The following is a 13,423-nucleotide window of genomic DNA, read 5'->3' on the forward strand; positions in this document are numbered from 1 at the left end:
ACAAAAATAAGATGCTCAAAACCCCACCAGCACTATCTGGAGCTGTACTCAAGAGCAGAGAGGAGTGCAAATTAATCTTTTTGAATTGCTAATTGGGGATTTAGTTGGCTAGATTGAGGGTTATGAGATGAAAGCCTGGGTTTTTGCTCTTTTCCAAAGGTAGGGAAAAGATTCCATCTCTGAGGACCCTAATGTCCTTGTATGCAAAATGCAGAAACTGACAAGAAAGATGAGAAAGCGTTTTGGCTCAGCCCTCAAAAGGTTGTATCTCAAGGCCCATGCTCCTGTCCTCTGAAGCAATTCAAATGCTTTGCTGCTGTATCTTAGATCCACAAGCAATGTCTGTAATGTGGGTGTTGTCTGGGCTGGAGCCACTGCTGCCATTGGCCTAGACATCACAGTAAGATGGAGCACAATGCAGGAGTGTGGTGTTCCCCCAGCACCGGCAGCTGCAGAGGAGTCTCACGGGCAGGACGCGCAGAACCAGGTGGGAGACGCGCCATCAGGACTGCCAGGTGTGCAGAGAGGCCCTCTCTTCCAAACAGCTTCTGTAGTTGCCTGCCAAAGGCCTGGGACGGCCCTTCTTGCTCTTGCCCTTCTGTCGATAAAGGGATTAGTCCCTATTAAATTATCCTTAGCAAACAGAAGTTATTAAGTTATCTTTTGTCACATACGTCCTGTCATGAATTGATTAGATCCTTTCCGCATGTCAGTTGGCTGGGAGACATTTTGGTTGAGCAGGAGGAGAGGGACAGAAGTTGAGGACACGCCACTCCTCCAAGAGGGGCCTGGAGAGGGTGATGGCTGGTGCCAGGCATGAGCCTCCGCTCAGCTTCTAAGGGTGGAGACCTCAGTGACACTGCATCTCTGTGCTGCCACCAGGCTCGCTTGCTCCAGAAGGGGGTCACGGCGGTGCAGGCCTTGGAAATGCGAGGACAGAGAATCCCAGGCTGAATGGTGGGGACGTCACTTAGCTGCATGTGCTCCCAGGAATTGAAGGTGGGAAGAGCCGTGGAGGAGTTCTGGACTTGGTGCTTATTTGATCTGTGATCCTCACTAACTTTCTAAAATGTGTCACGTCTTTCATCTTGTGGAGTCTCAGTACATCCCGGGGTGCAACTTGGCTTCGTGCCGGCAGCAAAACTTACGGTAGAATTCCCAGCTCCTGACCCCGCCTGGCACTTTCCCAGGACTGCATGTGTCATCGAGGACCAGTGGATGATTTTCAGCTGTGTTCCCTGGGAGATATTTTGGGGCAGGCAGAGCAGTTCCGAAGAGCCCCGTAGCCTGAGGGCAGCCAGCCCCTCTCCCTGGAGGGTAGGACCAGCTTTGCCAGCACTGGTTGCTCATTTCTGCCTCTTGTCATCTGAAGAAATGAGATGCCAAGGCCACCTCTCAGTCCTGCCTTCTCTGTACTTCGCATTTTGTCTTGGTCGTGTGTTGTTCTGGAGTTCATGCCTCATTTCCCAAGGGAAGTCAAGGCCCTGGTGGGTCAGGGTCCTCTTCTTGCTCTGAGCTCCCTGGGCTGGCCACTGGCCACAGGAGGCGCTCATGAAATTATGTTCAGCCAAATGGCATGTGCGTTTCCCCGACGAGTCAGATGGAGCCAGACCCCTCAAAAACCATCTATACCGAAGGCAGGGGCATGACCCCCTCTCTGAGGAACGTGATGTGCTTGTGTGCAGAAGCCCACCAGAAAGATGAAAAGACGTTTTGTTTCGCCTTCGAAAGGTTGTATCTGAAGCCTATATTCCTGCCCTATTTGGTAGAATAGACCCAAATAATACCCTGGAGGTGACATTTTAAAAAAACAGACACAGAAATTCGCCCATCCACATGGATGCTCTGTGTTTCAGAAATAGATAAGCCATTTGGAACCAGGTCTTGGTCAGTGTTCAAAAAACGATGTTTAAGTAAATGAAGGAAGGAATGATTTGGGGTACATTATAAAAATGAGTATAATTATTTTACACCAACATGTGTTTGTGCGAGCATGAGTGTGAGTGTGTGTGTGTCCATTTTTGTTACCTAATGCTGTGTAGTAAATAATCACAAAAATTAATGGCTTACAACAGCCATCATCACCTTTCATCTCACAGTGTCTCTGTGGGTCAGGCATTTGAGAAGGACCTGACTGGGCCATTCTCATGTGAAGCCTTTCATACAGTTCCAGTCAGAAATCAGCTGTGGCTGCATCATCTGAAGGCCCAATAGAGGCTGGAGGATCCATTTCCAAAGGGGCACAACCTGTGGCTGGCAAGTTGTCACTGACTGCTTCAGTCCTCTCTGCATAGCCTTCTCCTCGGGGCTGCTTGAGCATCCTCCTGGCATGGTGGCTGCTCCCTCCAGAGCAAGCCACCCACAAGATCTAGGCAGAAGTTTCAAGTCTTCTATGACCCAGCTTTGGAAGTCTGACTGTATGACATTCTACCAGTCACATGGGCCCAGTCCTAATTCAAAGTGGGAGAGGGTTATGCACTGCTTAAATCCTGGGGCCACCTTGGAGGCAGGCTGCCTTCCTCCATGTATTTACTTACTGAGCCTCTGCTATATGTTAAGTACTAAGTTTCTGTAGTGGGGACATAAATGTATATATGTCATGATCCTGTCCTCAAGGAGCTGTTTGCTTAGGAGAAAGAGAGATGAGCCAGTGCTGCCTGACACCAGTGTGTTGGGGCTGTGGCTGGGGTGTGCACAAGGACCTGGCGCAGACCCCACTGAGGGGCCCGGGGCTCACTCGGACCTTGAGGCACTGATGTGGTTATTTGGGCAGAGCTGAAAGGGAAGCTTGCTTCTGCCGGGGGGTTGTCTGGATAACAGGCATAGAGGCACGTAGGAAGGTGACTGCTTATGGCACTTCAAGGAGGCTTCATGGCAGAGCCGAGAAGCACACGTGGGCAGCAGGAGAGGTGAGGAATGGTGGGCTGCAGCCTTTAACTGGGTCTGGATCTTGGAAAGGTCCCTTGCTGATGGCAGAAGGATGGATTAAAGAAAGATGAAAGGAGATGAGTGGGGTCTGTAGGGAGAACTCAGGGTGGGCTGATGGGGCTTCAAGCAAAGCCGAGAGCCTGGCTCAGCACTGAGGAGGGAGGGGAACTTGGGAGATTAAAATGGAGAAGAACCCCCATAGTCAAGAATGATTGACATGCTTGGAGCAGGGGTGGGGGGCAGGCGTGTGGTGATGCCAGGGCTGGGGCTTGTGGGGCTGACTCGGGGAGGCCCTTTCTCAAGAGGGGGACATAGACCACGATGGCTGATGGCAAAGGCGTAATTCAACATTCACACACACTTCCTTGTCTGTAACATGAATAGTATTTTCTATTTCCAAGAAATCATTTTGTTTCCACTTTTAGGTAATTGCTTTTACTCCATGTCTAAGAATTGAGCAATTTAAATAAAGATATTTACACTTTAAGTTTTTCTTAGTACTTCCAAACAGAGACATATGTATAAATGCTAAACAGAAGTTCTGAATCAAACCTTCTTGACTTTCTAATGTTCTCTGTTGGGGGAAGTCGGCATGGTTTAGAGCCTCCCAAACCCCCTCAACCAGGAGGGGCAGGTCTGGGGGCGAGACTGAGCGCAAACAAGTTTCACAGGATGTGGGGAAGGTGGCCAGACTTGGAAAATAAAAATACAGCATGCCAAGTTAAATTTGAATTTCAGATGAACAATGAATATTTTTTGAATAAGTATTCTCCATGCAATATTTGGGAAATACTAAAAACGTATGTCTTCTTGATCTAAAATTTGGATTTAATTGGGCATCTTGTGTTTTATCTGACAACCTTAGACATAGGGGATTTATTTCAATGACTTCTGGACAGTCCTGGAATACATGATCACTCAGGACCTTCTAACAAACCCAAGTGGCCGGGCGCAGTGGCTCTCACCTGTAATCCCAGCACTTTGGGAGGCTGAGGCGGGTGGATCACCTGAGGTCAGGAGTTTGAGACCAGCCTGACCAACATGGTGAAACGCCATCTCTACTAAAAATACAAAAAATTAGCCAAGCGTGGTGGTGGACGTCTGTAATCCCAGCTACTCAGAAGACTGAAGCGGGAGAATCGCCTGAACCCTGGAGGCAGAGGTTGCAGTGAGCCGAGACTGCGCCATTGCCCTCCAGCCTGGGTGACAGAGTGAGACTCCGTCTCAATAAATAAATTAAATAAATAATAAAAATAAATAAAACCTAAGTGGTAGGTTGATAGGTGCAGCAAGCCACTATGGTACATGTTTCCCTATGTAACAAACTTGTACATCCTGCACGTGTACCCCAGAACTTAAAATAAAAATTAAGATTAAAATATGTGGCCTGCCTAGTGCTAGGTACAGAGCGAGTTCTTGGATAACTATGGGAAGCTGTGAGAAAAGTGATTCATCCTGTCCAGGCAGGCTCAGCTTCTCCCGTTACCTGAACTCGGCCATACCCTTCACCACCAGCCAAACACCCGGCTGCCACATGTCCTGCCCGGCCGCCCTCCTTCCCCGGGGCAGCTTCAGTGCCTGTGAATTATTGTTTTTGCTCGCTCAGGCACAACCTGCATACACTGATGAGACTGGTTCTTTGCCCTGAAGGCGAATGTACTTGGCTTTGTTGGCCACTCCTAGTTTTGCAGTAATGCGCCAAGTACGTTCATTCCCTAAGGGATTTTCATCACATAACATAGTATGTAGCCTAACAAAGGAGGGAAAGAAAGGAAAAGAGTAAGGCTTAGACTGAAGTACTTAAATTCAAGTCCCAAGTCAGCCACCTGCTAGAGGACTTGAAGATAATCCGAAGCCCGCAGTATTTTGTCAGGAATGAGAGGTGGAGATAAGAAGGTAAATAGAATTTCGTATCTCACAAATAGCAAATCTTTTGGAATATGTAATTGAATCACAGGATAAAACCCTTATAATGAAATTACCATGGTTCATTTCCCAGTGCCTCTGGCAGGGCAGGGGTTCTCTGGCGGGAACACCCAAGTCCAGTCCCAGGGTTTTCCCACCTTGGGCTCAAGGTGCCCCAAGGAGATGAGAACCTGGGGCCACATGGAGAACTGCAGTGAAACTCGCTCCTTGAACTTTGCTTTGAGGCCTGTGAAGCTGGTGTAGCCCATCCTCCAACCTCATGGTCACTAAATATGCCCTGCGGGTGATGTAAGCTGGACCCTGGACGCTGCCTGAGCTTACCTTCCATCCCTGAGCACGTCATGGGACTTTGGCCATTGTGAAAACAGCAGGGTCACCCCTCTCTTCCTGCTATTCCGTGAGAGTGGAAGGCCCCCTTCTGAGGGATGGCTGGTGGAGATCAGGCCTCATGTCCCGTCCATTGGAGCAAGCTGCCTCAGGAAATATGGAAGGTGACCATCTGTCCCGAGTGACTACGACCAAGTTCCCTTGTGGCAGTGCAGTCTCGACTGTTCCATGGCTTCAGTCCTCACTACTTAAAGTGCGGCCCATGGACCAGCAGCGTCAGCCTCACCTGGGAGCTTCCTAGAAGTGCAGCATCTCAGGTCCCACTTCAGCCCTGCTGAATCAGACCATGCATGTCAACAGGATCCGCGTCCACACAGTGCGGGTGGGGAGCACTGGCCCTGGTAACAGATGCTTTTTGGAGGGAGGATAGGTAGGGGAAGCTTCCACTCTGTCGTCTTGGCTGTGGACTCACAGAACGCCATGTCTGCATGGTGCATACGTGAGAACTTCGCAGACAGGGATCTGCACAGCACCGTGGGAAGCCTCCCTCATCAGCCATGGCCCTCGTCCCTCAGACCTCCCATCCTAGATGTGGTTCAAGACAAGCATATGGTGGTCCAGAGGAGGCTGGAATGTCCAAAGCCGAAGAGCTGTACGGTGGAGACCTAAGGCCTGAACCCAGGTTTTCTGAATCCCATTCCAATTTTTTTGCCACTCTATTTAGAAAACAGGAAATAACAAGAATGCAAGGTATCCTGTTGGAGCCATCAAAAGGCCTTGGGTCATATGCTGAACAAAGAACAGAGCCCTCATGGTGTGTTTGGTGGGCCACTCTCAGATAATAAATATAACACGTTAGCTTAAAGTTCCTGCTTAAGCCACTGTTGGTCAAGTAAACCTCCTCACTTGAGTGTGAAATAGCCGAGTCATAGGAGGCACATTCGTCTCTACAACAGACTTTTTCTTGAAAAGTGCAGGAAAAGTAATCTTGCTTTGAAGGTATTACAAGAGTCGATTGTTCTTCCGTAAAGCCGCGAAGCAGTTGTAAAGAGGATTGATTGCTCATGATTCTCTGTGCGAGGATGACTTTGTAGATCTGGGTTTCCTTCAACTGCAGTGCCACTGAAACAGGAGTACGGCAGGACTGCAAAAGGGAGAAGAAAGGGGGGGGATTGGGGGAGAAAATAAATACGGCTGGAGCACCCTTGACTTTTCAAAGCCCTGTGTGAATTCCACACCTTATCTGGCCCCATTCTGGCAGATAATGGAATGAAGGTGCCCAAGGGGCTTGGGTGCAGGCGGCAAAAAATGAGCAAAACTGTGGTATTCTGGACTGAGCCCAGGACTCTGCTGTATCTTGACTGGGAACTTCTAGGATGATTCAAAATTCTGCTTTTGAAGCGGTCAGACAAGCGCTAGCCTTTGGAAAGCGGTTGGTGCTCATCCACAAGCCGCTCTCTGCTTGCTCAGATGTTTGAGCCCTGCAGAAGCACCGGAGGCTGCCATGTTGGTCTGGCCAGGGGCTGCCGGCAGCTTCCCTGGTCTCCACCCACCCCCTTTTTAAGGGTCTTCTCAAATTCTTTCCTCACACCCCAGCTGCCCGCCCTTGTCAGCTGGGGAGATTGCTGCTTCTTGCCTCCTTTGTGAGATTTAAAAAGCTTCCTATTCTTCCTTTGAAATTGAGGAATAAGGCCTATCTTCGGGGTTTCTTTGCAAGATGAGTAAGCGGCCCCTTTCAAAGCCCTTGGGAAAGATTTCAATAGGGGATTTAAGGCAGGACAGAGTAGTTCATGTGATTCCAGGCTTAAGATGTTGTCTTCGGCATTAGACCTCAAGAAATCCAGCCTATATTTCCATTGTGTCTGGGAAATTAAAAGCTTTAGCTTTTGCCTATGAAAAATATTTGCTTAATTGAACAAAGTTGCCAATCGGACAGTGCTTGCTGGGAACTGATGTGCTAAATCTTCCCTGAGGATTTTACTCTGTTAACAAGAAAGAAAATTGTCTTGAATGCGGTGTCCTGCCCTGTATTCCTGATCGACAGGGCACCATCTTAGCTTCCTTCGAGATGGGGTGAAATGGGGATGAAAGCACGTTCCCTGGCTGGTCATCTTTTATGCTTCCTGTGGTGACTGAAGATCCAGCATAGGGGCCCTTGTGCAGCATCTAGTCATCAACTCTCAGGCACATCCCAGGCCTCTGGAACTGTGCTTATCAATGAATAAATCCACAAGTGGATATTGAACGTCTATTGTATATGCAGTGTCAGAGACTTTGAGGACTGCTGATATTGCATTAGGTAGCAACGTCAAGGAGTTTCTCCCCTATGTGTGGTGGGGAAGGCAAACACATATTAATCAGTAAGTTCCACAGGGAACCTGCCACCAAGTCAAGTTGTGTGTTACCGACTACCAAGTCAGCGTTTGGACAAGTCCTGTACGTGACATGCATCACCTAAACCAGGGATGAGAAAACCCATTGTGTATGTGTGTGGGCAGGGGGGTGGGTGGGTGGGTGTGGGTGTGTGTCTGGGTGGGTGTGGGTGTGTGTGTGAAGGGCCAGATAGTAAATATTTAAAGCTCTGTGGGCCAGACAGTCTGTGTTCCTCAACCCCGCTGTTGTAGTGGGAAAGCGGTCACACATGATGTGTAAATAAATGTGTGTGGCTGTTTGCCAATAAAACTTTATTTACAAAGACAGAAGCCTGGGCGAAGAGGCTCATGCCTGTGATCCCAGCACTTTGGGAGGCTGAGGCAAGTGGGTGGATCACGAGGTCAGGAGTTAGAGACCAGCCTGGCCAACATGGTGAAACCCCATCTCTACTAAAAATACAAAAATTACCTGGGCGTGGTGGTGGGCGCCTGTAATCCCAGCTACTCAGGAGGCTGAGGCAGGAGAATCGCTTGCAACCAGAAGACGGAGCTTGCAGGGAGCCGAGATCACACCATTGCACTCCAGCCTGGGTGACAGAGCAAGACCCCATCTCAAAAACAAAACAAAACAAAAACCAGGTTGCCAGCTGGATTTGGCCCAGGTCAGGTTGCTCCCGGTCGAGTCTGAATTTCAGATAAACAGAGAGTACGTTGTTAGAGTGCCCCAAGCTTGGTACTGGGCACACTTGCCCTGGATGTCTTTTATTTGATCTGGCAGCTTTAGAGTTTGCCAATGCTTGGTTTGAATCAGTGGATATTTCGACTGAGTCCATTAAAATGCTTGGCCTTGAATCATATCATCTCAAACTTGGAGAAGATCAGAGAGGTTTTCGAACCCCGGCTCCTACTTTTCAGATGGGAGAACTGGATTCCAGAGAAGTGATGGGATTTGTCCAACATCCCATTGCAAGTCCACCTTCATGAAAGAAAACTTCTGGAAGCAGATCTTTCTGTCAGCTCTGTGTGCCAGCTCATTAGTCCTTTGATATTCTCAAGGAGAAAACGCAGGTCATTTATTGGTAATGGGCCAAATGTTCATCCTTCTGTCAGTCAGTGGCACAGTTCCTAGAGAAGTACAGAGGGTGGGAATTGGGCTAGTGCTGTGCACCTCTGATAGGCACACAGAGCGGAACAGGATAGAATGGTACAGTCTAGTATGTAGATAAACAAACATACATGTAATTTAAACATATATATCAAACTGGAATCGGCCTCGCCTGCTCAGGCACCATTCCGGTGCAGGATGCTGACCAGGGCTGCAGTTAGCGTTTCCGCTGGCTTCTGAATGAACTGTGACACAGCACAAGGGCCCAGGGAGTGAGATACGCGTGGGGGTCTGATGTACAATCGTGGGTTCTAATCCTGGCTCCAGCACTTCCCAACTGTCGAAATGTTCTTAGAATTTCTACTTTATCTTTTACGGAATTGGATAGATGATGTGTTTCTCACAGATAGTGTCTGGGAATTCCCTAGCATGCCACCTGGAGCACAGCATTTAACACATGTTTTCCCCCTCCTGGTCGCCTTCTGGTGCCCCAGGGCACACAGCAGGTTGTCTCCTCAGGCATGTGGTGTGCCACTGAGGTTCTGTTCATAGAGGCCGAGTGAAGAGGTTTCTCTTGTCCTTGTCCGAGGGGGCCCTGGCTGACCTGTGGCTGGGATTCCGTGTAACACACAGGAGCCAGGGGTTGCACACTCAGCTGAGAATTAGAAAGCAGACCTCAGTGAGAAGCAGCAGAGACAGGCTGGACTTCGGAAGCATCAACAGTGTGCCTGCTGCTGCGCCTGCTTCCGACCTTCTGTAAGAGGCAGTGTGTTTTATCAGCCTCACTGGATGATGCAGACACTCTGAAAACGGAAGTAATTAGGTCAAAATCGTGATAGCTAATACTTAAAAATAAATCTCCGTATTTCCTTTTCTCTTAAATATGTATAACACGGTCTTTCTGGATTTTTAGTGAAGACCTTACATTTTACCTAAGTGGCAGAAATGTGTTTCCCGTTTGGTGACGGCAGCGTGGTTAACATTTTAGAGTCCTTGCTTGTAGCCGTGCTTTTCCACGATTGTTCAGAAACAATTTGCAGGGCTTTGTCTGTTCAGGAGATAGTAACACTGGGGAATGCAAAATATTTGGACCTCCTTGTTTGATTTTCTACTTTTTGCCAAGTCTTCTCTTCCCCTTACATTCTTCAAAGGATAAAGAGCACATTAACAAGCTCTTCACTGATAGTGACAATTAGGGTGTAATTTGTGAACTAAAATTTGCCAATTGCTTTCATTACTTAGGAATTGACAGTCTGCTTTACATTCTTCTTTAAAACGGTGCTTAACTTAAAGCCCGCCCGCCTGCTGGATGGAGGGATTTTCTGAATGACACATTCATCTTTTGAACAGGGAGCTGTGGTGTGGTGGATGTTCTCGGAGAAGGAAAAGGAACCCCTCAGCGATCCACACATTTCGATCATTTATTTCCAGTAGTAAATTACAGGCACATGTGAGATATTTGAATAACTTTTAGCACAGAGAATAACCAGCCAAACCAAAATGAGAAACTAGGCGATCCTGTGTCCTGGTAATAACTGACTAATGAACTCGCAAATTCACCAAACATGTACGTATTTGTTTATTGATAACTGGGGATATATGACACTGAGTGGCGAGCAGGATGACTAGAAATGCCCACATGGCCACCTGCTTCTCGAAAACTTTCTCCTCCCCACCTTGCAGGGAGCACCAAGCCCCTGTCTGAGTTGATTTTGGGAGAAATTGGTTTTCCCCTCAATGATGTTCTACAAGTGGGCGGACAGGCCGCCTGTAGCTTACTAGTTCCTTACGTCACTTCATGCTGTGGCTTTCAGCTTGATTGGCTGCACTTCATCGTGGCATTTATTTTATTGCATATTTAATTGGCTGAAAGTTTCATGTTAATTGGGTGGAATCTTACCTTTCAGAGTGTTTTGGTTCTAAAGCAGTCTCAGACTTAAGCACAGTTAATTCCCCTTTGAGATCCTTTACCACTGACGACACGAGATCAAATAACCAACTAATTAAAATTGATGTCCACCTTCTATCAAAGTCATTATTCACTTTCCCTTGAGGAAGTGGTTTTCTGAATTTGCAATCCCTGGGGAATACTTTTTCCTCTTCAAATCATGTGAGTGTGAAAATGTGGAGTCTAAGATTCTTGTTTCCTTTCTATGTCAAAAAGAAATCCTCGCTGTGGACGAGTCTGTGTCCGTGGTCTTACCCTGCACAAATACACAGGCTCCGTGGTCTTTCCCTGCACAAATACACAGGCTCCGTGGTCTTACCCTGCACAAATAAACAGGCTTGTGTGTTCCTGCTAAATGCCTCTCTGTCCCTCAGTGGTAGAGGCCATGTGTTCACGGGCATGGAGGCCTCAGGAAAATGGCCAATATCCTTTTGTAGTGCTGAATGCTTAACACTTTAGACAAAGACACCCTGTGGGGTTGGTGTGCGTGCAAGTGTGTGTGTGTGTCCATTTATATATGTGTGGGTTTCTGCCAGAATGGACAGCCTGCCGTATTTTGTGTGTATATATGACATCTCTGTATATGTGTGCATATCTGCAGTCGAAGATGCCTGCCACGGGATGCTAACGGCCAGTGCCTGGTGGAGTCTCAGCCGCTTCCTGCTTGTGGAGGTAAGGGGCAGGGGCCAGACCCCATGACTGGGGCAGCAGAAGAGCTGGCCACACAGGGTTCCTGCAGTCACCAGGGCACAAGCCCTGGATGGGCCAGTATGGAGGGATGTGTGGGGTGTGCTGGGGTGTGGGAGGGAGGTGGTCTCAGAGCAAGAGGAGCCACTCAGACCCTCATGATGCTCTCGGGCTTTCCCGGCCCGCCGTGGGTCAGTGTAGCTCTGGGACTCATGGACCAGGCAAAGGCATGTCTGGATGGGCCATTGCAGTGGCTCTTCCACTGGACACAGACCTGATGTCTTTTGCCATGGGAGCTCTGGGGAGTTCTTCCAGGACCTACTTGCCTCGCCTCCTCACTAGCTTCCTCTGCTCCTGGCCTCTGCCCACGTGGGACGGAGGACAGCCCCCAGTGTTGGTGAGAAGAGTAGGGCAGAGACCCACAGACCTGCCCCTTGGGGCCAGCCACTGTGTAGCCTGGTGGGGCCAGCTCAGGGGCAGCCAGTCCTTCTGTCTCGGGGACTAGTTGGCAGGGATGACTATGTCACGCAGAGGACCACTGAGAAGGCATCTGAGGCCAGGTTCAAGCCCCATGGGAAAGAACGCAGTGATATCTTAGCAGTGTCTGCCAGGCTGCAGGAGGGGGTGCGGGCGCTTCTGGCGCTGCTCTGCTGGCCTTGGTTAGGTGGTCCCCAAAGTCCTTTCTGAGGTTTTCACAGTCCGAGATCAGCCTGCTAGGTCTCCATGTGTCTTTCTTGGCTGGTGTGACACACTCTGAGTTCTGGCTCTGTGCTGCTGTCTGTCTCTCTCGGCTGGTGTGTCATGCGCTGAGCTCCTGCTCTGTGCTCCTGTCTGTCTGTCCGTCTGTCTGTCTGTCTTTCTCAGCTGGTGTGACATGTGCTGAGCTCCTGCTCTGTGCTCCTGTCTGTCTGTCCGTCTGTCTGTCTTTCTCGGCTGGTGTGGCACGCGCTGAGCTCCTGCTCTGTGCTCCTGTCTGTCTGTCTCAGCTGCTGTGGCACACACTGAGCTCCTGCCCTGTGCTGCTGTCTGTCTGTCTGTCTGTCTTGGCTGGTATGGCACAAACTGAGTGTCTGCTCTGTGCTGCTGTCTGTCTGTCTTTCTCAGCTGGTGTGGCATGCTGCACTGCACCCTTGCTCTGCACTGCTGTCTGTCTTCTCGCTGTTGGCTCAAGCCCCATCAGGTTGTTTGGCATTTTCTGCCTCGGGGTTATTACACCAAGAAAAAAAAAAAATTTAAAGAAGTGGGTGGGGCCACCTTTTCTGGGTTTTGAGTTTCAAGAGCATTGTCCTGGAGGGATCTGGATGTGAGTGAAGACAGAGAAAAGCCAAAAAAAAAAAAAAAAAAAAAGAAAAGAAAAGAAAAAAAAAAAAGTCAGAGCTTGGTTTCTTGAGCTGAGGGAGGGAAGAGGACACAGGGAGGGGCTGGTGTCTTGTGGCTCCAGAGGAAGGAACCAGCCCCTCTGCCTCCCTGTCCTGGGTCCCTTTCCTGGATAGAATTCCAGGGCAGGGGTTGGGTGGGTGGGTGGCAGGACACTAGCAAAGACATGCCAGTCCAGGCTGCTGAGAACCTAGGGCCAGTGAGAATCCCTGGTGGCCACGAGGGGCTGGAAATGACAGAGATGTCATCGACAATTTAGCAGTGACCTTCACAGACTCAGAGCCAAGGTCGGATGAGAGACGGATGTTGCAGCAGATGCTGCATGGAGAGATGATTCTGAGGACCCAGAGACCTGCCCTCGAATCTCATCAATATACCAGGCGGTAAGGGAGGGGATCTTCACGATTGGAAGCAGAGTTTCATCTGCCCTGGAAGAAGGGGAGCTTGAAATCAAAACTATGTGGCATTGTAAAAAATCAATAAAACGTGCTTCTTGTACACTTCTTGGGCACTGAGCTCCTGAACCAAGATCCCTGTACCTTTGGCTCACGTCATGTTTAAAGATTTTCCTGAAATTTTATTACCAGCATCTGCCAGAAAGGGTGGAAATAAACAAGGAGTCAGGGAGCGTAGGGAGTCCACACACAATTCACTTTAAATATCCTCATTCAGCACAATTCCTCTCCAGTTCCCATGGGGATCAGTGCTGGTCTGGTGGGATGCTGGGCGCCGGTACGTGGAGCACACGTTTTC

At 49.1% G+C, this 13,423-nt stretch overlaps 1 long non-coding RNA gene across 1 annotated transcript in view; it reads left to right on the plus strand.

Annotated features, from left to right (window-relative positions):
• LOC115898350 overlaps positions 1-13,059 on the plus strand; it is a 35,454-nt gene extending 22,395 nt beyond the window's left edge. Inside the window, exons 5-6 of the long non-coding RNA XR_004058076.1 lie at positions 11,208-11,278; positions 12,930-13,059. This is a non-coding gene — a long non-coding RNA (uncharacterized LOC115898350). The remainder of the gene's footprint in view (positions 1-11,207; positions 11,279-12,929) is intronic.
• The last annotated feature ends 364 nt before the right edge of the window (positions 13,060-13,423 follow it).

The sequence above is a fragment of the Rhinopithecus roxellana genome, chromosome 6 (assembly GCF_007565055.1).
Source record: "Rhinopithecus roxellana isolate Shanxi Qingling chromosome 6, ASM756505v1, whole genome shotgun sequence".
NCBI classification, from domain to species: domain Eukaryota; kingdom Metazoa; phylum Chordata; class Mammalia; order Primates; family Cercopithecidae; genus Rhinopithecus; species Rhinopithecus roxellana.